At 37.8% G+C, this 24,634-nt stretch overlaps 1 long non-coding RNA gene across 2 annotated transcripts in view; it reads left to right on the top strand.

Moving 5' to 3' along the window:
- Positions 1-715: 715 nt before the first annotated feature.
- Positions 716-24,634, top strand: part of LOC115285451 — a 117,240-nt gene continuing 93,321 nt past the window's right edge. Inside the window, exons 1-2 of one of the 2 annotated variants that reach the window (XR_003905532.1) lie at positions 716-863; positions 2,772-2,875. This is a non-coding gene — a long non-coding RNA (uncharacterized LOC115285451). Of the gene's footprint in view, positions 864-1,583; positions 1,727-2,771; positions 2,876-24,634 lie in introns of those variants that run through there. The other variant, XR_003905531.1, reaches the window with a different exon arrangement.

The raw sequence follows: 24,634 nt of genomic DNA, 5'->3' as shown, positions 1-24,634 counted from the left end.
ACACTAGATGATTCTGGGGCATTTTATGAGAAACAGTGATGTGCGAGAATCAGGCATGCTCTTGACCATCACCTTACCCTGAGTTTAAAGTCCTTTTGGACTTCTAAAGCTAAACATGAGGGTTTTTTTTTTTCTCATTTTGTAATTAGAATGTTTCCATAAATCCTCTCCAGTTAAAAAAAAGCATGCTTTTTTAGTGGGCTGTGTGACCTATCTAATGAACACTTAGTATATGCAGGCACTCTATTAAGTGCATTACCTAAAGGATATTATAGTATTTAATCCTCATAGCACTCTTAAGAGGTGGGCTCTGTTATTAATCCCAGTTTGCAGATAAGGGAATAAGTTGCTTAAGGATGGTAATCAGCAGGGCCTAATCAGTAGTGCAGAAAAAAGTACAGTTTTACCAAAAAAAAAAGTTTGATTTGGTATTAAAAGTGCTAGATGTGGAGTCAGGATATTGTTTTTCCAATCTATGGTGCTAGTAACAAGTTGTATGTTTTAGGGGGATAATACCCTTTTAGGTCCTCAATTTATTTACCTGTAAAATGTTGGGGTTGGGGGAACAGTCCTTCTGAGCCCTAGTTACTCATCAGAAACCCTTGGGGAGCTTTATAAAAATAAAGACATGGAGGTCATACCCCAGAGATTATGATTCAGAAGAACTCGTGTGAGGCCTAGAATATTTTTTTTAAGATGCTACCCAAGTGATTCTTAATTTTCAGCCCAGTTTGAGAGTCACTGTTAGATCTGTAAATTGTGAAGCAGTTCTTAATATTTGATAATTTTGATTAAGAGTGTGATTATTTGTTTTAGAAAGGACTCCTAATACTCGTTTTTTGGATTGCTGTGCCATTGTTAAGGTATTTAAATTGTACTGTCAAAGTTCAGCATGTAATGAAATCCCATGCAGTCTTTTTCTAAAGTGAGGAATATTTAAGAGAAAGAATCCTGTTTTTGTTACAAATCTGGATTTTTATTTACTGGTTTTGCTTTTATTAAGATATAATTGGTAGTAGGTATAGATAGACTGTATAGAACTCAGATTTTAGTAACATATAGATGTATTTCATTTTCAAACCTGTCACTTCTTGATAGTTACCTGTACTTACTTAACGGAACTTCATCTGTGAAATGGGATAATAAGAAACATGTGTAGAAATGTCACAAAAGCATATGGAACATAGGAACTATTCCATCACATTAGCTATTATTATAGTTTTAAGTGGTTAAAAGCCATTTAAACATTAGTAAACACCAAAGATTTTAATACTCAGCAAATATTGAGATGGAATTTGACTTGAGAATCATCTTCAAGGTAGAGATAAAAACTTTTTATTGGTTAAACTATAAACTGTCTACCTGGTGATACTGTCTTTCAGGTCATTACTATTATTGTTTGGTCAAAGAGTTGAAAGTTTCCAAAGACTGCTTGTATCAGAATCACTTGGGGAAATTTGTTAAAAGTACAGATTCCTAGATCCTGTTTACATTTACTGTATCTGAATCTGAATCTTTTGCATATTAATAGTTTTAAGAACTACTGAGTGTCCACAGGGCACATAGTACTTTTTTTTTTTTTTTTTAGGCCATAGGCAGGTTACCTCTATAATTCCTTTTGATGCTGTCCTTAAGAGCTGCACTAATGGATGAGGTCAATCCTAAGGGCTTTTGCCCTTAAGAAGCTCTTCACTTGACCTGCACCACTGCCTGTAGCTTTGGATGAGTAGGTTTCTATTACCATTAATGTCCTTTTTTATGCCCCTTGCTCTGTTTCCCTTTGTGTTGGAGCAAGCAAAATGAAGATCAAAAGAAATTCAGAAAAGGGAACAAAGGAGAAGTGACAGTGAACACGCACTAGAAATATAAGGCAAACACAAGCTTTGGGGAAAGTTTGGGATGGACAGAATCTATCATTTGATAAATAGTAAGGATCTGCTGGATACAAGGCATTGTGCTAGGTTTTGGGTGTTCAGCAGGGAATATCTACTTTCCCAAGGAATTTACCTGCCCATGTGTGTGCATGTACGTGTGTGTGTGTGTGTGTGTGTGTGTGTGAGTGGTGGAGGTTGTTACACAGTATAAATCATTGAGCAGCATAGTTTCAGACAGAGATAAAGCTTATGAAGACAAAACAGGATGATAGGATGGTGGGATTTGTGTGTGTGCATGGTGTGTTACTTTAAACTGGGTTGTCAGGGGTGATCAGTAGATAACATTTGAGCTGCTCCTGAATATTAAGGAGTTAGTGATGGAAAAATTTGGGGTCAGAGCATTCCAAGACCAGGAAATATAAGGTTGTTAACCAGGGTATGGGGTATTATGACTTTAACTCAGTGGGAAGGAGCTTGGTATAACTGGGGACAAGAATGAAAAAGGGCTATGAGATTCCCGAAGGGAGATGACGTTGGGGAGGTAGGCAAGGGCTATGTTTTATAGACCTTCTAGGCCATGTTTAGGGGGGTTATGGGGAGTTGAGGCCCATGATGGGGAGTTGGATTTTACTACAAGTACTTTTATTGAAAGTGAGCTTTTGGAGAGCTTTGGGCAGGAGAATTATTATCCTGTTTTACATTTCTGAGAGATTGGTGGGGGAAGTGTGTAACAGCAAAGAAACCCTGATTGGAGGCCATAACCCAGAGGAAAGACAAGAGAACTAGTGTAAAGATTAGGAATCTGTTGTGTAGGTGGATCTGACAGGGATTGTTGATGAACTGTTGCTTTGACGATTTATTTCTTAAAGTGTATTCTCTCCACATTTTTTTTTCCAGGAGTTCACAGCGATGTAGTGATGGGTGAGACTGACAGAGCTTAACTCTCACCTCTTGTTCGCATCTAACTATTAAATTTAGAAATGGGCCAGGCACACAAAAGCGTGAGTAAAGCTGAATTTTTTTAAAAAAATACTCAATTAACCAGGAACCAAGAACTGGAAAAGCCCTCAAACACACACACACACACACCCTCTTAACTCCACCTCAGTTCTCTGATCTCTTCATTCCTTGGGAATAGGGTTATATTTTGTCTTTTCCCTTGGCCTTCCTCTTTATGAGGACTTATTTTCCTTAATTCACAAGAAAAATTACATTCTGATTTTTTTCTTAAATCCTTCTTCAGGATTCTTTTGTCCATCTGTTTTGATCATACTGGGGCTCAGTCAAAAGAGTACAATAGCGTCGACATTCTCAAATGCCCAGAGTTCCTAGCCTGCAATTGTTGGTTTGTTTAAAGGCCGGCAGGAAGGTTTCTTTTTTCCCAGTAGCTCTTGCCTCCTTATTCCTAGATCTGCCTTTAATGTTAGGTTAGAACATGGTAACTAAATTGCTAAAAAAATTTTCCTACTTTTAGACTAACTTACTCATACTTAATATGGGCATAAATACTTATATTTGAATATTTGGGGTTTATATTGTAGTTTTCCTTTCAGTTCTTAGAAAATGTTCCATATTTCTCATCTATTATTATGATTAAGTGTCAGGTTATTTAAAAAAAAAAAAAAAGAACACATTTGAAGGCAGAAGAGATGGTTCTAGGCATGGTTTTCCTACTAAGTAAGTAGCTGTGTGCTACTGAGCAAATCACTTGACCTCACTAGATCCTTCTTAGTGGTTCTGGGATATGAACTCTAAGATTCCTTTCAGTATCTTATTGGCTCAACATGGATGATGGAGACAGTTATAAGGACAATTTGGACAAAACCATGTATTTTGTTTTACTTATCTAAAATTATTACAATAACTCTCTTAGCTCTTTCCATCTCCACTAACATCTTCAAAGTAATTCTGCTCCACTCTACTCTTATTTAACTTTGTGTGGTTATCTGAAATCAAATCATTTGGGTGTATAGGCTTTTAGTTAAATATGCTAAACTCAGGAATTTTTAGTGTTCAGGCTAGACTTTCGGTATGCAGATGGCACCAAAAAAATTGCAGGGTTTGTGTTGTGTGATATAAGCTATAAGACATTGTTTTCTAACTGTGTGACTTCTGTAGACTACTGGCATGTAGTACTGAGATGGAGAAGGACCTAAAAGTGGTTCATTTTGTCTCTTCCTTGCCAGTGCCTTATTTCAGGCAATGGGAGGCAAGGGAGAAAGTAGTTAAAAATTAGGAGCATGCAGAGGGAAGGTTGGGAGGGGAGGTGTGGGTTTTGCAATAAAAAAGAATGAATGAAGAGAAGCTTTTGCTGTGCTCAGTCTGAAGCACTGCCAAAGGCCAGGTATTACTATTTTTGGAGGTGATTTAAGAGAACACCCCCCTACCAATTTCATATTAGAGAGGTTTTCCTCTTCTTTTTGAGGGAGTGCAATTATGAAAACCAAAATAGTTCTGAACTGTAAATTAAATCCAAACACCTTTTACCTCTCTTAATTAACTTTCCCCCCCAATTTCATGCTTCTTGTTTTTCTTTCCCTTTTATCCCCCCCCTCTAAGAAGACATCAGCTGTCTCCACCTCCTCCGCTTCCCCATCTGTCCTTTTCCTCTTGGCTGAAAGAAAGATTTTTACTTTATATTTATTTTAATTAATGGATTTGAATCACAAGTGGTGAAACAGTTGATGTTCATCTTCGAGAGGCAGTAAAAGGGAAAATCATCTTCTCTAACTTGGCAGAAAAGAACTGTATGTTCATTGCTGCTGCCTGCCTGAGAAATGACTGTGAAAGGGGAAGGGGAAGAAGGTTTCAGAGTTCTGTGTTGATGCAGGGAACAGACATCATGTCCCCCAGGATCAAGAGAAGTAAAGATGGGAAAAACTCTTTAGAATGAAATGGTACTTTCTTGGTAAATGTCTTTCTCAAAGGATGCATAGTAAATATTGCTTGATGGTTTATGATCCCACCAATTGGGATCAAATTTCCTGGGAACAAAACACATCACACGGCATTTGACTGATTTGAAATAAATAGGTATAGGATTATACATTCCCTTGGAGAGGTGAAATGCTATGAAGCCTTCTTTTAAAAAGCCACTCAACAAAGAAACAAATGCCAAAAACCTTGTCCAACTAGACGCTCTATAACAGCATTTTAGAGAAAACATGAAAAGTGACAGTGTAATTTGAAAGCGGTACAGCAGAATCAAGGAAGAAAGCACACCTGAGAGGATAGCAGTTCTTGTCCTGTTTCTAGCAAGCCATGGTGTGACTTTGGGTAAGTCATTTCACTTCTTGGAACCTCAGTTCCCATATTTATAAAGCGAAGAATTTAGTTCCCATGGTTTACAACTTTTCTTCCAGCTTTAAAAAAAATCTGTGAATTTTAAAAAATTATAATTACATGACAATAAGTAATATAATTTCACACTGTGAAATACTGTGGAGCATCACAAAAGACACTTAAAATGTATTTTTAAAAGCAGCATGTGAAAAGAACACTCAGAAACATGCATACAATGATATTTGACTTCTCCTTTGTACCTGTGTTGTCTCTACCTAAAGCAGATTATATAGACATTTCTTGAATATAATCATTGAATGAAATGAACAAGACTCTTGCTTAAATAATATTTACCATTGTTACTAAGTTTCCATGGTATTTTTTAAGGAAAAACTTTTTTAAAAATTCTAAACATAAATTATCATGCACCAGGAGTGCCATGTATTGCTATTGGAAAAAGCAAAACACTCCTTGAGTTAACTGTACATTTCCGCAGGACTTGCTGAGGTAATTGACAACCAACATCTTGGCGGGAGAAATTCTTCTAAGGCAGCAGAACTTTAGTTTAATTAGATAATTAGCCCTGGTCAGCCTATAATGAATGCACAAGCAATTAGCAATGAATTTGAGCTGCTAAAACCTATTTTTCCTCTTTTGTGTTTCTTTCCTTCCATTAACAACTCTAACTACTGAACAATTTATATCTTCAAACTAACAATCAACTTTATTATCATCAAACTCTTTGCAAGCGATAAAGCAATGAGACCTGACTGTTGGTTGCATAACATTAAGTGATTATGTTAAGTAATGCCATTTATTTCCCTAGCCATCCCACTGCTATATTGTGTCAAATAGGGGTTTTAACAGCGGTGCACACTCCTTGATTTTGATGATTGCTTTATTTGTCAAAACCAAGCAACTAGTAAGAGATGTATCACAATTTGGAGTTCTTTCTCAGTGGCTTTTAAACAGATTTGAATTAAAGGAAACAGTTCCATATATCTACCTAAAACAAGACCCTCAAAAAAGAGCCTTTTTTTAGTGGCTTGGAGATTCTTCTCTTTGGAAGCCCTTGCAGGTGCTTGAGATGCTTTTCAGTAAGTCAAAGTCCTCACTTCACCATCTTTCCCTATTTGGGGACAGTTTTTAGTCCCATGGATGACAGAAGAAACCATTGTGGTTTTTCCTCACATCTCTGTACTTCAAGTCATCTTCATCTGTCCTGACATTTCTTGGGAGTGGGGGGCAGGGAATGGCAGAAAAAGGAAGAAGAGAGGGGATGATAAAGTTAGGAGAGAGAGTTTTTCGATACGGAAGAGGAGAAGTTACTAAAGTGTGCAGGTCCTAAGAATTAATGTTACTCCAATACAGATGTCAAGAAGACATTTGGGATTCTCTGGTTTGGGGCATATAAACTGAAACATCCATTATATTTCAATCAGAAATGAGTTTTGAAAAATGGACATTAAATATTTCTGTGGGAAGATTATACATCTACAAAGAGATATCCTTTGCCATATCAGAAACCATTTTGATTCTATTCGAGTTTATGGAATCCTTAATATACAGAGTGTTCTTGTAAGCATTGCCATTCTACTTATTAATAATCCGAAAAGATTTGGGGAATTAAACCCTATGTTAAAAAATTAGTGAGCCAGTTGATAGCAGTTTGACTCACCATTTGAATAAATATATTGCTTACTTTTAAGCAGAACTAAAAATATATAAACATAAATTTTCTTGTGATTGGAATAGGAGCATTGGCTTATAATTTCTTATCTTGAGACTTCCCATCTGGCTGGTCTTGGAAATAATTTTTTTTCTTTCTTTCCCGAGCAATAACTAGCAATTAGAGTTTCAGAAATGCCAATTTTAATCAAAACTCTTATTTCCAAAATAGAAAAACTTAGATGAGCTATATAAAGTCTCTTTATTTTATTCAATTGACTCTTTTGAAAAAGTAATTTAAATAATTCAGAGCCAGAATTAAGATGTTACAGAAACGTTAGGAAAATAGTCTTCCCAAATTACGGTCACTTTTACTCTTATCATGGCATAGTAATTTAACTGGCATTAATGTTTACACCCTCCAGATATCGACTGTATAACAGTTAGTTCATATAAAGCAGGTGTTCTCAACTTTAGCACTATTGACATTTTAAATGGACTAATTAATTGTTGTACGGGCTGTCCTGTGCAACATCCCTGGCCTCTATCCTCTAGATGACAGTAGCACCAACCGTCCCCCACTTCCCCCCACCCTGGGATAACTGTAAATATCTCCAGATGTTGACTAGTCCCCAGGCTAGGGGGCAGAGTCACCCCAGGTTGATAATCAATGATGTAGAATAAGACTGTGGCAGTTTCTTCCTGTAAAAGCATTTCAGCATGAAAAAAATAAAGTGTGTTGAATTTGAATATCCTAGATAGTGTTTAGTAAGTGAAGTCTTAGTAGAGATAAAACAAATGAGCGCCTTGCTCATCTTCTAGTTTGGAGTGGTTTTGGGGCCACTGAAAGAACATTCTTGCTCCCAGGTTCTACTTGACTTTTCCAAATGGCCTGCTGTAGTATTGGAAGTTTGCACTCTTATTTGCTCCTTCTGTTAAAATGTAAATATTTCTAAGAGGATCATTTTTTACATTGAAACTGAAACTTTAGTTTTCAACTAAAAACTAGCATGTTATTAACATATACCTACCTACCTTTTTCTTTATGAAAAGGTCCTCAGGAAGAGGACCCTGAAGAAATTTTCCTCAGGAATTGAGAGCTGGTAGGTGCATGGGAAGCAAGCACCACATCTGGGAAAAGGAAGGATGGAAGGGAGGTGGGAAGCACTAAAAAGATCCTTTAGACTATATTTTTAATGGATCACTCTGAGTTACTCTTGCCTGTTTCAGATTGCTTTTTCTACTACTCCCTGTATCTTTAAATCCCCACCCCCTCCTTTTTACCTTCATCTAAAATTTTAAAAAGTTTATTTATTTATTTTTAGAGAGAGAGAGAGCGAGAGCGAGCATGTGTGAGTACATGTGTGAGCATGAAGGGGATGGGGGAGAAAGAATCCCAAGCAGACCTCGAGCTGTTAGTGTAGAACCTGACTTGTGGCTTGAACTCATGAACTGTGAGATCATGACCTGAGTCTACATCCAGATTGGACACTTAACCTACTGAACCACCCAGGTGTGATACCATTCCTCCCCTCCCCCCCCCGCCCCAACACACACATTTTTTTATAATGCAGCAAAAATTCTAGTAGATTGTACAGTAGTTGTTTTTTAAATGTACTTTCTTTGCCACTTTGCGTTGGGTATCCCAAGTTAATTCTGAAAAGTTGGGAGTAAATGAAATCTAAAACGCCAGGGAAGGATTGACTACCTTATCTGGTATCTAAAACCTATCATCTATGCTGATAGAGGAGATCCAGCCAGGTAAGCCCTGCTTTTCCTCCATTGTTGTCTAACGCATCAGTGACTGGCAGTTTTAGGCCTATAAGGTGGCTACCTGGACCTTCTAGCACCACTCAGTGAGGACCATAATGGATGAACTTGCTTGTACAACTTGCAACCTCTCATAAGTAGGTGTTCAGGCTGATGTTCAGCTAAAACAACAACAACAACAAAAACCACTTTCTAGTGATTAAAATCATGCATGGAGCATAATGAATAATGAATAATGAAAGGAGCTTTCTAGAGCATGGGAGTGGCATGGAGACCTGAAGGCCAGCATGCTGGGTATTTGCATAAAAGCCTTAGTATAGTTCCCCACACTGAGCTTCCATGTAGCTCTAGGATTTTAGTTATTCATGCTAGGTATTTGTCTGGTGGGCTTTTCTTAGGGAATTACTGTATCATGGCACTTAGACCATGACCAAACTTCTAAGTATAGGTTCTGTGTATTTTTGTTTTTTTCATCCAGTGTCACTTGCCTCTTCATTTTCTGATTTCTTCTTCAAGTGAGGAGGCCAGAATACATCACAGATTACAGCTGGATTTAGACAACAGGCATCTGCTTTGCAGAAACTTGCACAGAGCCTGATTTACTTATGTAAACATTTTACTGCTCACTATGTAAGATTATGGATTCCTTGACTAGTTACTGATCTTATATCTTCTAGTGGTTAATCCAGCATGCTTTCAAAGTTGGACTGAACATCGAAGTAAAATAAAATATTCTTGTTTGTTCATGAGTTTTTACTTTCAGGTTGTATAGTTTAACATTCTGCATTGACCTAACTTTTTTTTTAGGTTCCTTGCCTCAAACTGGACTAAATGGTTCTTCTTTTAGCTTTGACTTACACATATTATATAAGTAGTTGTCTTAATATTATACCTGACTGACAAGTTTCACATTTGTCCATTTTGGCATAATTTTTCCAATGTAGCATTATGTTTTTACCTTTCATCTCTCAGCTCAAGATTTTCCTACAAGGTTTCACATAGACATAGGGTTTTATTTATTGATAGTAATAACAATAGTACATTAACATGAGTGTTCACCTTTGAGTAATTTGCTTTAGCCTTTTTTCTCCTTAAAATATAGGGATCTATGAAAATAATCCCAATCCTGCTTTCAAATGCTGTTGTCTGTTTCCCTTAAGGTTTTGTTTGCTTTTTGCAATACTAGACATCTACTATAGCATTTCCAACTCTAATAGATATGCATGACTTCATAGAGTGCAAATTACAGACAGGGTCAAACACAGAATGAAAGTTTAAATTGTTCCAAAAGAATAAAATTCTTAGTGGTTGTTAGGAACTCTAGGAAAAAATCCTTAATGATTCTGAATTTATGTTATCTTTACTTAAATTACCATTAATTCTTTATTGTTAGCTATCCTGGCCCCTCTTTATTCAGACAGACATTTGTAAACTACTACCAATAGACAAAGGTGAGTAGAAACCAAGGACAGGATATGAAAACTAATGTCCACATCCAGGACAGTAAGAATCATGCCACTCAACTCTCCTTAGGTTATATTTCTCTGAACGAACACAGTGTAGAGAAACTTACTACAGAAATTATCTGGTGTTGTCAGCAATCAACCATGAGATACCATCCGACTAGAACAAATGGTCTGATATTGTCTTGAAACTCCATAGATTTTGCAGCAATTCCCTGAATGATATTACTGATAGAAAGTATGTCACTTGATAAGTTAACCAAAGAAACTTCCTATAAACATTTTCTAAGACAACATTAGATGGAAATATATTTGTTTTAAGATTTTGTACAATTTAGTTCCTTGAGAAACTCATGCTTAAGGCTGTCTTACTGGAGTTGATGAATATGGCAACCAAACCCCTAAGAGGTAAAGTGGCAGAAGCCTCAGATCTCAGCCAAAGGGTGGGAATCCAACATGGTGCCACTTGGGCCATCTCCTCACTGTTGGGGGCAGGGAGAGGACAGGGAATTCATGTATTGGCTTATATATTTCCTGGGGACGAAGACTATATACATCTAATTGACATATTTTTAGCAGAATTCAGAATGGTACCATGAGTAACTTAGCACACATTAATGGCTGTGGGACTTTTTTTTTTTTTTTTGCAGTTTTAAAATCAAGGCACGGTCTAGAATACACTCCTAGAAGGAATGGTAATTGGGAATTTTCTGGGGAAATGAGGACTGCAAAGGAGGAAAGAAAATCTGGTGCAGAGAGCTGCTTTAATGTATAATTTGCCCAAATGATAGAGGAATAGATTCTGAATTGCTTTCCTCTTTTTCTATTAAAAAAATAGGGGGGGATAAACAGTCTATTTTAGATTTGGACATCAGGTGTAAAGCATTAAAATGAATGGTCAAAGAGATAATCTAAGAATTTGTGATTAAAGGGGCACCTGGGTGACTCAGTTGGTTAAGTGTATGACTCTTGGTTTCTGTTCAGGTCATGATCTCGTGGCTCTTGAGTTCGAGCCTTGCATTGGGGTCTGTGCTAACATCGCGGAGCCTGCTTGGTGTCCTCCCTCTCCTTTTCTCTCTATCCCTCTCCTGCTCATGCTCTCTCTCTCTCTCGCTCTCTCTCTCTCTCTCTCTCTCTCTCTCTGAATGAATAAATAAATAGAATTTGTGATTAGTGATAGCACTGTCACTTCTTCTCATTTCCTTTCCTTCGCATGGGGTGTAACTTGGGCAGCATGTGTGGCTCTGGCTGCAGACATTGCCCAAGACAAGGGCACTGTGGATCTATGTATGTTATTGCTAGAGAGCACGCTTTACCTTTCCAGGGTCCCACGAGGAGACTGCCTCTGCCTCTCACATCTTCAGCTGATCCTTTGGGTTCCACAGGGAAGCTGGCCCTCTCCTGGGCCCTTGTACTGACTAGTCAGGTAGTCTGGGAAGGCTGCCCCAAATGGCCAGCAGTGGATGCTGGGAGAACTGAACCCCAACCATGACAACTTTGATTTCCTGAGAGACTTTATCTAATCAGTGCTTATACTACCTTGTAAGACAAGTGAAGTGCTAGAAAGCATCACCATGGAAAGGGGCACGTTAATCACAGGGGAGACTTTGGAAATTCTCGGATTTCAGTTATCACACATCATGAGAGCTGGGTGTGGTTTGGGAGATAATATTCTGGAAGTGCATTTGGAACTGGAAGGCAGCTTAGGGGAAACCTTCGCCCAACAGTTCTCCTTCCATATCTGGTAGATGAACTTGGTTGTGCTGTAACTGTGGACTATTCTCCCATTCACCTTTCTCTTACCTCAGTACCCTCCTCCCTCTCCCTCTCTCTCTCTCTCTCTCTCTCTCTCTCTCTCTCTCTCTCTCTCTCTCTCTCTCTCACACACACACACACACACACACACACACACACACACACACACACACCCAGAAATGTTTTGCTTTATCTCACTCCTGACTCAACATTTGTCATGTTTCTTCTAGAAACCCTCTTCTCATTTTGGTTTTAGTGCCACCATTCTCTTATGACCTTGAGTCTTTGTTCCTTCTGGATCCCCTCAGTGCTTCCTGTCCTCTGCTTGGCCCTTAAATTTTATTGTTTGGTTCAGAGGTCTTTTCTTGTCCTCTCCTGGGTGAATGCCAGTCTTCTTTACCTCTTCCTCATTAGCCTAATGTATGTGTGTTTAAAAAATTTTTTTAATGTTTATATTAGAGAGAAACAGAGACAGAGCGTGAGTGGGAGAAGGGTAGAGAGAGAAGGAGAACCAGAATCCGAAGCAAAGCCTAATGTGTTTAATCCTTTGTCTTTGTCTTCCTCCAATCATATTCCAGTGTTCCCCAAAGTTCAGTTCTTATGCAAGGGCCCCCTGGTTTGCAGGAATGAATCCTGCAGGAATATAATTTTATTTTCTTTCTTTCTTTTTAAAATTTTTATGTTTTTATTTGTTTTTGAGAGACAGAGAGAGACGGCGCAAGCAGGGCAGGGTCAGAGAGAGAGGGAGACACAGAATTTGAGGCAGGCTCCAGGCTCTGAGCTAGCTGTCAGCACAGAGCCTGACATGGGGCTCGAACCCATGAACTGTGAGATCATGACCTGAGCCGAAGCTGGATGCTTAACCGACTGAGCCACCCAGGTGTCCCAGGAATATAATTTTCTAAGTCATTCTGCCAACTTTTATTAAATAACTGATTGTGAGAATACTTTACCAAACTATGGGAAGATAAGGGACATACATCTCTGATGGTGGAAAGATTATAGTCTACCTCAAGAGAGGACACACGGGGGCTAGAATGAAAACAGTAGGTTAGGGGGATTTGGATAGCATCTATCACACATTAATAAAGACAGGTAAGGGCTCACAAAATCCATTGAAGTCAACCCTAGGCAAGATGTGTTAGAAAAAGCTTTTCTGAGGATATGCAACCTGACCCAGATCTCTAAAAGGATTGGGAACAACTTGATAGAAAGGAGAGAGCAGAGGACTCCAGGTAGACAAACTCAGAGGCAAGCTCAGCCTGAATCCTCCTATTTGTCTGTATGTGGAAGAGCCCCACATGATTCTGTTTGGCTTTGTGTGTATGGTGTATCCCATAGAGGCATGGAGTCTGGCTTGCTTAATGGAATTCTCTCCAACATTCAACAAAGCTCTCTTAACCCACTCATTGCATGTGTTAGGTACTCTTCTGTGGGTGAATGATAGAATAGTGGCCAGACAGGCAAGATTTTGATTTGCGTAGAACTTACATTCTAGAAGGGGGAAATAGACAAAGAAAACAAAGGGACAAGATAATTTCAAAACACCCTGAGTACTAAGATAAAGATCATATAGTGACTGTGACTGGATGACTGCCTTAGTCTAGAAACTAAGAGAAACTCTTGGTGAATGTAGCTTTTGAGAGGGACATGAAGGACAGGAAGGAGCCAGTCATCCTAAGATCTGGGTAAAAAATCCTGGCAGAGGTTCTAAGGCTGGAATACACCTGGTAGCTTGTATTAACTAGTTATGGGGTATACTTCTGTAATGGACATTAAAGATATTTTTTTATTAACAATTCAGACCTTCAGAGCCTCTGCCTTTTCCTGGTGGTGGTCTTATTCTGTTGACCATCTCAGTGGGTTATTCTTAGAGAATCCCTCTATCCCTTCTTCTTGGACCAAAGGGATCCAAGATAGACAGATTTATAAATTGATAGACTCACATAAACACACATTATAAATAAAGCTGAGGAAGCAAAGAGGAAGCTACGGGTTCTTAGAGTGCTAACCTGTGTGGGTCCCATTCATTTCTCCTTGCCTGGATTTTAAACTTCAGCACAGAAGTATGGGTCCACATGTTTGGAGTCAACATTTTCTACCTCCTATCTCCTCCATCTTCTCATGCTAACTTCTTTAGCCAGGCACTTGCCTTTGTTTTTAGACAAAGTGACTTACTTCTGGTTCTTCGTCCTAACTGGTTAATAGTTGAGGAGACCTATATAGGCTGCTTCTGTTTCCTGCATTTGGACTATAAATAGACATAGTCTTGAGTACATGTGGATTCTGTCCCAGATTTTTCTTCTCTTCTGGTTTGTTAAGGGGCTGTTACTGTGAAAGATATTTAAAAGAACCTGGTGACTTGAGGAGTGTCATATTTTAATCCATAGAAGGTGAATAAATTTATTCCAAAATTCACTGGCATTTTCTGATGAAATGTTAGTGGATGAAAGCTATTCAGAAGTTTGTCCAAGACTTTTGATATGTGGTAAACATTTGGGCATTGCCTGCAACTAAGATTTCTTCAATATTTTAAAAAGCAATCAAGAGTTTTCTGCTTTGTTCAGGTGCTAATTTATAATGTAATTGTAATGTTAATACCCCTGGACCTGACTCATCTGATGGTGCTGCCAGAGTATTGTAAAGTTGTGATAAAAGAACAAATTGATCAAGGACGGGTGTATATGTGAGTCAGTGAAGATAAATGATCTTTTACTGTGAAAACAGTATCTAGTCACTATTTCACAACTGAAAATCCCCCTCTCTTTCACAACCACTAGTCAGGCATCTCTTCTATTTAATATTTAAAATAAAATAGTTTAGCTCTCCAGGGGCCTTGGGACTTCCCCAGTGCTACAGGTTGTGATGTGTCTCTTCACACATTTGGGCTGGGGAAACCCCACACTGGGCAAGGGGCCAATTTTAGACCCAGCAGCTCATTAAGGGGATTCAGAATCTAAGGAGCCGCAGAGAGACAATTAGAGGAAGGAGACAAATACAGGGAAACAATAGCTGAAGCTGGCACTCTGACCACGTTAACAGTTATCTTAATGTCTTAGTGGCATGGGGATTGGTGAATGAGGCAGTGTGGAGATTGGGAAAAGATGTTAGTTTGCATATGTAAAGGGAATTTTATGGATAACAATCTTTGGGAGAAGATAAGACCATTTATTTTAAATGACTCAAAGAGATGGTATATGAACTGTGAGAGAATCGGTCTCAAAATCTCATGGTCACACACACTTAGGAACAAAAACCAACTCTAACTATGGAAGGAACTCTTGGAAAACATCTGGTTTATCCTCTGACTCTGACTCCAGGTGCAGCAACATCCTTCAGGGCTACCTGATTGATGGTTACCTGACTTCAATCTGGCCCTTGTGGTTCTGGAGTGTCCACTGGTGGACATATGTGGGTGACACAGCCATTCCTTGATTGGATAGTGCAGTTGGTAAGAAAGTTCTCAGGTCAAGATGAGATTGCCTTCCTCTAATCTGCAGCCAGAGCTCTTTGACATACAAATGTCTTCTCTCCTTTTCTCATAACTTATTCCAAGTATTTGAAGACAATTAACTATCTTATAACTTCTAAGTTTTTCTGCATGCTAAGCATGTCAAATGTTTCAGCTCTTTCATGTTTATAGCTCTTGCTCTTCTAATCATCCTTTTCTGGACTCATTTAGTTTATGGAGGTCTTCATGAAACCTGGGCGGGGAGTAGAACATAATCCTCTGGATAGGGTCATTTCAGGTTAAGACTGCTTGTCTTTTTATGGCACAGGATGCGGTTTATCTTGGTAAATGTACCATGCCAACTTGAGAAGAATGTGCATATACTTTAAAAAAATTTTTTTTGACATTTTATTTATTTTTGAGAGACAGAGAGAGACAGAGCATGAACAGGGGAAGGGCAGAGAGAGAAAGAGACACAGAATCTGAAGCATGCTCCAGGCTCTGAGCTAGCACTCAGCACAGAGCCTGACGTGGGGCTTGAACCCATGAACCGTGAGATCATGACCTGAGCTGAAGTCGGACACTCAACCCACTGAGCCACCCAGGCAGTCCAAGAAGAATGTGTATATTGCTGCTATTGGATGAAGCAGTCTATAGGTGTCTGATGTATACAGTTGATTGATGGTATTGTTGAGTTCAACTATGTCCTTAATTGATTTTCTGTCTGCTGGATCTGTCCATTTCTGATAGAAGGGTGTTGAAGTCTTTGACAGTGGGTTCATCTGTTTCTCCTTGCAGTTCTATGTTTCTGCCTCATGTAGTTTAATGCTGTATTGCTAAACACATACATTTTAAAGCAGTTATATCTTCTTGGAGAATATGTAATGCCCTTCTGTATCCCTGAGTACTTGCTTTGAAGTTACACTGTCTGAAATTAACATAGCTACTTCTGCTATCTTTTGATTAGTGACAACATGTATATTTTTCTCTATCCATATACTTTGAATCTATATGTCTTTATATTTAAAGTGGGTTTCTTGTAGACTGCATATAGTTGGTTTTTGTGTGTAAGCCATTCTGATAAACTCCTTTAATTGGTACATTTAGAACACTGCTGTTTAAAGTGATTATTGATACAGTTGGATTAATATCTACCATAGTTGTTACTGTTTTTATTTGTTGCCCTATTCTTTGTTCCTATTTTTGTCTTCTATTCTTTTTCTGCTTTTTGTGGTTAAAATTGAGCATTTTATAGAATTTCATTTTATATCTTTTATTATATTGTTCCTGATAATAATAATAATTTTATATAATATGTATAACAATATTATGTTGTTGCTAATAATTATTATTATAATAATATATTGTTATTTTGAATCAACTGTTATCTCTTAGATCAGTGAAGAATAAAAAAATAAAAGTTCTTATATTATCTTCACATTTCTGTTTTGATGCTCTTCCTTTCTTTATAGATAGATCTGAGTGTCTGACATAGATAGATCTGAGTGTCTGACCTATGTATTTTCCTTCTAAGAACCTCATTTAATATTTCCTGCAATACAGGCATGACTTAATGGCAACAAATTTCCTCAGTTTTTATTTTTCTTAGAAGGTCTTTATCTCTCCCTCACTTCTGAGAGATAATTCCAAAGGGTACGAGATTCTAGGTTGGTTGTATTGTTCTCGCAATACTTTGAACATGTTACTCCACTCTCTTGTTACTTGCATGGTTTTTGAGGAGAAGTTGGTGTAATTCTTATCTTTTTTCCTCTATAGGTAAGGTGATTTTCCCCTCTCACTTCTTTCAGAATTTTTCTTTATCTTTGATTTTCTATAATTTTAAAATGATATTACTGTGTGTTGTTGTTTTTTTCTCATTTTTTTTCTGTTTGAAATTTATCCTGCTTAGGATTCTTTCAGCTTCCTGGATCTGTGGTTTCATGTGTGACATTAATTTGGGGAAAATCCTGTCATTATTGTTTCAAATAGTTCTTCTGTTTCTTCCTTTCTTCTCCTTCTGGTATTCCCATCATACATTTATTTCACATTTTTAGTTGTCTCCCAGTCATTGGAAATTTTGCAACCCCCCCCAATTTTGAGGATTTCTTTTTCTTTCCTTTTTCATTTCTTTCTCTTTTTTATTTCTTTTGAGAAAGAATGAGAGAGAAAGAGAGAGTGCGCGTGCGCAGGGGGGAGGGCCAGAGGGAGAGAGACAGACAGAATCTTTAAGCAGACTCCCTGCTTAGTGTGGATGCCCAACACGGGGCTTGATCTCACAACACAGGGATCATGACTTAAGCCAAAATCAAGAGTTGGATGCTTAACTGGCAGAGCCACCCAAAGTGCCCCTGGATGTTTCTATTAAGATATCCCCAAGCTTATGGGGCACCTGGCTCTATCACTTAAGTGTTTGACCTCAGCTCAGGTCATGATCTCATAATTCCTTGGTTTGAGGTTGCGTCACACTCTGTCAGACAGCTCAGAACATGGAGCCTGCTTTGGATAATATGTCTCCTTCTATCTCTGCCCCTCCCTTGCTCATACTCTGACTCTCTGTGTCTCTCAAAACAAACATTAAAAAAAAAAAAAAGATATCCTCCAGCTTAGATATTCTTTCTTCAACCATGTCCAGTCTACTAATAAGCCCATTAAAGGTATTTTTTGTTTCTGTTACAGTGTTTTTGCTCTAAAGCATTTTTTTTTTTGGTTTTTAGGATTTCCACCTCTCTGTTTAAACTGCCCATCTGTTCTTACATGTGATCTACTTTATCTAGCATAGCTCTTAGCGTATTAATCATGGTTGTTTTAAATTCTTGGGGTGATAATTCCAACATCCCTGCATGTCTAGTTCTGATGCTTAACTTTATTTCTTCAAATTATATTTTTTGCCTTTTAGTATGCCTTGGAATTTTTTTTTTTTTGATAGCTGCACATGATGTACTGGGTGAAAGAAACTGCTGTAAATAGGCCTTAGTAATGTGGTGGTGAGGTGTAGGGAGAGGGGAAGTGATCTGCAGTCAGAGACTAAGTCTCAGTTATCTAGTGAGCCCATGCTTCCAGACAGTGAACTTCACAAGTGTTTCTCGTTTTTTTCCTACCCCCTTTGGTGGGATGGGATGACTACAGTAGGCTATAATTGGGTATTTTCCCCAGATTAGTAAAACTTTGATAATAATCCATAAGGTTAGGCTCTGGTTAACTAGTTTCTCCTGAGCACTGGCCTTAGTAAGAAGCACAGAGTGCTCTGGTATATTTCTGAATGGTTTCTTTCCTCCTCCCTCTTTCTCCAGTCCTGGGACAGTAGTTTACCCTATGCCTTCCTACCCCTTAATGATCCAAGAAGAGTTATTGATTTTTCAGTCTGTTCATCTTTTTACTTATTGTTTGGTTGGAGTGATGACTTCTAAACTCTTTACAAATGGAATCAGAAACTGGAAGTTTATTTGTCTTTTTTAGATACCAGTACTGCCCTGGTGGCTTATATTGAACTTGTCAAGTAAGTTTTACTTGCTGTTGTTACATATTTGTTAATTTGTTTTAATATAAGCCAGCTTCTTCTAATGTATACATATGTATATATTAACATATTTAATACATATAAAATATGATGTTGAATTCTAGCTCAATTTTTAAATTTCCCTACATTATGAAGTGTAGATTTGATGAACATGTTGGCTATTTCTACCCCAAGTCATCAATACAGGTGTGCCGACAGGAGGCGTGCAGCACACAGCAGGTGATATTCAGTCCTTTATTGCTATGGCTGTGAACCACTCGACTCGCATATTCTCTGGGCTATGACCAGCATGCTGCTACATTTTCCCAACTTGTCTACAAGGCTATCACTAGGGTGTTAAAATGCTTTGTGTAGAGTGAAGGTACATGGTCTCCATGGTATTTCCTGGTCTAATTATTTATGAAAGATGAATTTGTTGTGACTTTGTGGATTCTGTTGGTCCTTTTCTGAGCCCAAATTCCTTTAGTGACCATCACTTTATATTTTAAGTGTTCTAAGAAAACATCAGGACATAGCCCAAGTTATTGTCTTTGTTACCCCATTGTGCTTAGTTTTATGATGTTAGACAAGTCAATTTGTCTCTTTTACCCTCTGTTTTTTTAAACCTGTGAAACTATAACCTTGATTATTTTTAGAAGTTTGTAATTTGGAGTCATTTGTTTAATACCCTATTCTAGAATTTTTCTAGAAACAATTTAGTTTCTAGATATCACTTTTTCTTCTACTGTACCTTCCCTTTGAAATCAGAGGCTTTGATCTATCCTTAGTCTTTCTCCTAGATTTCTTAAATGTTACTGATTATGGTTTTTTGATTACATCTGGAATGTTTTTTACTTTGTGTGTGTGGCAGGGGAGACACATGGGGGATAATCCTTGTCATTTAACTTAGTAGTTATTTTCTAACATCTGTCTTAAACTTTAGTGCCCTCTTTGTTGTTGATATTATTTTAAAAGTTTTTATTTAAATTCCAGCTAGTACACATTATACTACTTTCAAGTGTACAATATAGTGATTCAACACTTTCATACATCACTCAGTGCTCCTCACAACAGGTGCATTCTTTAATCCCCATCACCTCTTTCACCCATCCCTCCATCCACCTCTGTAGTTAAGAGACTGTTTCCTGGTTTGACTCTGTCTTTTTTCTCCCCCTTTGCTTGTTTCTTAAATTCCACATATGAGTAAAATCATATGGTATTTGTCTTTCTCCAACTGACTTATTTTGTTTAGCATTATACTTTCTAGCTCCATCATGTCGTTGCAAATGGCAAGATTCTGTTCATTTTTATGGCTGAATAATACTTCATTGTATATATTTACCACATCTTCTTTGTCCATTCATCCTTCAGTGGACATTTGGGTTGTTTCCATAATTTGGCTATTATAGATGGTGCTGCGATAAACATTGGAGTGCATGTGTCCCTTTGAGTTAGTATTTTTGCATTGTTTGTGTAAATACCTATTAGTGCAATTGCTGGTTCTATTTTTAATTTTCTGAGGAACTTCCATACTGTTTTTCAGAATGGCTACACCAGTTTGCATTCCCATCAACAGTGTAAGAGGGTTCCCCCTTTCTCTGCTTCCTCACCAACACCTGTTGTTTCTCATGTTTTGATTTTAGCTATTCTGATAGGTGTGAGGTGATATCTCATTGTAGTTTCATTTTGCATTTCCCTGATGATGAGTGATATTGAGCATCTTTTCACATGTCTGTTAGCCATCTGGGTGTCTTCTTTTAAAAAGTGTTCATGTCATCTGCCATTTTCTATTTGGATTATTCTTTTTTGGGGTGTTGAGTCTTATAAATTCTTTCTAGGTTTTGTATACTAATCCTTTATCAGATATGTCATTTGCAAATATCTTCTCCCATTCCATAGGTTGCCTCATAGTTTTGTTGATAGTTTTCTTTGTTGTGAAGAAGTATAGTCCCAATAATTTATTTTTGCTTTTGTTTTTCTTACCTCAGAAGACATATCAAGTAAGAAGTCTCTATGGCCAATGTCAAAAAGGTTACTATCTGTGTTATCTTCTAGGATTTTTATGGGTTCAGGTCCTATAGTAGCCTTTTAATGGTAACTGCTTTATCTTTTCCCATTTGAAAATTGTTATTTTTGGTGAATAGGTGAATATAAAACAGCACTAACCTAAGTTGGTAAGTAACCTTATTCATTAGATTATATTTCAAAAGATTGTTGGCTACTTCAGTCTCCTCATAATTTCTCTTAAACTCTGCTCACCCACCACCAAACAGAAGAAACCTTTAAATGATAAAGGTTCACCACTATCAAGGATATTCTAAAGAACTTGCTAAAGGCTCTGAAGGAAATGATGAAAGAGTTCTTCATGTTTTAACCAATAGCAGCATCCTTAGGATAAATGTGTACTTTCCAAACTACCTACCTAGAACTCTTTCTAGGTTGAATAGATTTGTTATGATTGTTTAAAACCCAGTGGTGGTGCTTTCCATTGATCCCCCAGAGCATCCTGAACTACAGTTACTGACTGCTCTTTTACTTGGTCTGGAAAACAACACTTGATTGTTAGGAGCAGGTTTAGTTTCCACTCTGCTTTTGACTGAGTCAGTTCTGACCTCAGTCATTTGATCTGAAGGTGTCACTAGCAGATTGGGCCTTAATTGGCTACCTTGGGAACCAGTCCCCTCCTGGACTGCATGATTCTAGGTATCTTTGACGATGTCATTTGGTTTTAGAAGATTTTGGTCTAAAAAACAGATTTGAAATGTAAGTATGAAATCCTAAGTTTTAGAAGTGCACGGTAAACTGTGCAAGACTTAGCATCAGAAGGACTTCCAATAAGACTCCCAAGTAGATATTGTCATGGTAGAAAGTATTTATTTAGAATCCTTTTATGATGTTGTCCTCATGCAAGAAGGAGTAGGTGAGGGGACATTTTTATAGCAACCCTGAAATGGGCTTCAGAGAAGGCATGGTCACTGACCATCAGAATAGACAGTTTAGCTCTGGGAGTCCTGGGTATTAAGAACGATATAGGATTTTTTTTTGCAAGATTTTCTTATATAACAAGGAGGCATCTGTGAACCACAACTTTGTTTCTGGAAAAGAAAGAGTGTGTGTGTCAGTTGATATTTTAGATGCTTAACTCCATTTTAAATCATTTCTATAAAAAGATAATTTATCATTAAATCTTTAATAGACCCAAATACTATTTTTCCAATTTATAATATGTATCTGTATCTGGATATATTGTTTGTATGTTCACAGTTTTTTTCATCTCTCTGTATAATTTGTGCACAATACATATTATATCTTAATTTATAGGAACAAAAGTCCCAAATTATAGCCATTTTTTATAGACAAATAACTTTTTTTGGGTCAAACTATTTTACGCTTTTCATAATTTTTCTCCTTTAAGCTTCTGATGCTCCTTTGCCTGTGACTTTAGGAGCAGTATTGTGTCCCCTCTTACAATTACTGAGGGACCTCCTTATGGGTGGTTGTGGGTGGCTGAAGGGAAATAGAGGATCTTTAAGTGGTGAACCTGAAGAGCCTCAAAATCTTCTTTCACCACAACTGAGGTTGGATTTTCTGACCACGTGGATTTCAGAATATCTGGTTCTGCTAAGGTTGATATAACAGCATGGAGTACCATGATAAATGAGCTTGAGCTTATCAAAGAACTGCACAGTACCCTACAGATAACTGGGAATTGATAAGAGCTTGATGCTGCTGATGGTTAAATAAGCTTCTTATGGCACACAATGCTGATAGGGATAGTACTGTATCAGTGAGAATGCTTTGGGCTCACAAACTGTTAAGTCTCTTTAATAAGGAGGGGCTTATTGTCTCACCTCATAAAATGACTAGAGGGAGGGCTGTTTCAGGGTTGGTCAATTTAGTGTTTCAACAATGGTATCATGACACTAGTTTCTCTTTTGCTATTCTCAATATTTTGGCCTTTTCCTAATTTATTCTTTCATGGTTGCAAGATGGGTGCTAATGTTCTAGGTATCTTATCCTCATCTATTTTCTTTGAAATGAAGAAAAGGACAGTTTCTCAATTTGTGTCTTATGAAAAAAGAAAACTTTTCCTACAGAGTCCTTAGCAGACATCCCCTCATGAATCATTGGCCAGAATTATTTTGCATCCTCATTCTTAAACCAATTACTGATTTAGGAAGTAGAAATATTATGATTGGATTAGATTAAGACTCACTCCTAGACATTTAAAGGGGTATTATCACTGAGTACATGGTCATACAGGGGGTGATAAAGAACAGGGTTTAATTAACAAAGGAGAACTGGAGCAAATTGTTGTTGGCTGGGCCACCAATATTGTCTGTTACAAGTGTTTTCTCTTTGAACAGTATACCTCCTATCTCACTTAATAAAATGATTCTAGGACACCGGAAGTGAAGGGGTGATGCATTTTCTGCCATGCCATTATTGGAGATAATTTAGAAGAACTCTGCAAGAAAAATAGAACTCATATTTATGCTTCTCTGCAACAGCAAAAAGAAAATCTTAAGATTTCCATCAAGATAGAAAATAAAAACGAGGGAACACTGAAGACTATTATTTGACTACTCAGCTGCCGTTTTCACCCTCTTTGCCTTTTCCTCCTTGCTGATGAAACTTGACTTCTGGCAGCATTGTACTGTCTGCTGGAGCTGACTCAGGATTATCCAGGCTGATCACAGTAGTCTCATAACCAGATGCACACATTTCTAGTTTGCCTCGATGGCAGTAGTAGCCATATGATATAGCTCTTGTTAACAATTAGAAATCCAGTGGAGGTGAGGCATCTGGGAAAGCTTTTGTATCCTTGACAAAAAGGACAAGTGATAGAAGAGGGCTAACTGGGCCCTCTCCTTCCCTCTTCTTCCTGCCATAAACGTAAATGTGATGTCAGGTGCTATAACGGTTCTCTTGACAAGATGGGATGGCAGTCATGGGGAAAAAACATCATGTTAGCAAATGGTAGAACAGAAGTTAAAAAAAGAGAAAATTCCAAGTCACAAGACCAAGCCTGGAACTACCTACTTTCAAATTTCTGGTTATGTGAGATAACTTAAGGGCCTTATTGCTTAAATGACTGGAGTTGGATATTCCATTACTTGCAACTTAATGCATACTAACTGGCACAGAACACTGAAGAGTATCTTATGTCGTCCCTACAGCTGTCCTCTCACCTCTCTCTCCCCCCGCCCCCCCAACTCCCTTCCATTTCAGTTTTACTTAGACTCTGGCTTCAGACAACCTGAATAACTTGTCCACAGCTATATAGCCCTTCAACTCCCTCTCGATCAGGTCACTTCATTCTTATATACCGTTAGCACTTTAGGATCTACTCTATTCTCTACTTCCTTTCTATGCCCCTTCATGTTTTCTTTCCCGATAAGATTTGAAACTCCGTCAGAACAGACTCTGGGCGTCTTACTCTCTTTTGGTGTTGATTTCTGTACTCAGTGTAGAGTGACAGGGAAATGAACGAATACTGTGACTTTGCTTCTTTATCTCAGCCAGTATGGTGGGAAGTAAGCAAATGACTTATTTTAAGAAGATACAAACTTACCACCTTTTTGGTCTCTAAACTGGAAAACAGAAACCCTGGAATATCCTGTGGAGATTATTTCAGATTACATCTCTAATCCCAGGAAGTAGATATTATTTGAATTTTGGTTACATATCAAAATTTTTATCCTTTATGAACAACTTAGATGCAGGATTGGGTCTGTAACCATCTGTAATGGTTAGATTTTAACAAAGCATTTTAGAGAAGCACCCCCATGTATTTGAGTTCTAGTTGGAAATGTGGAATAAGGGAACTTCTTAGCTTAAGGAAGATCAGCCAATGGACATTGTTGCTTTGGGG

The sequence above is a fragment of the Suricata suricatta genome, chromosome 2 (assembly GCF_006229205.1).
Source record: "Suricata suricatta isolate VVHF042 chromosome 2, meerkat_22Aug2017_6uvM2_HiC, whole genome shotgun sequence".
Taxonomy (NCBI): domain Eukaryota; kingdom Metazoa; phylum Chordata; class Mammalia; order Carnivora; family Herpestidae; genus Suricata; species Suricata suricatta.
Note: the sequence above shows the minus strand (reverse complement) of the source record. Positions and strands in the feature narration are given on the sequence as shown.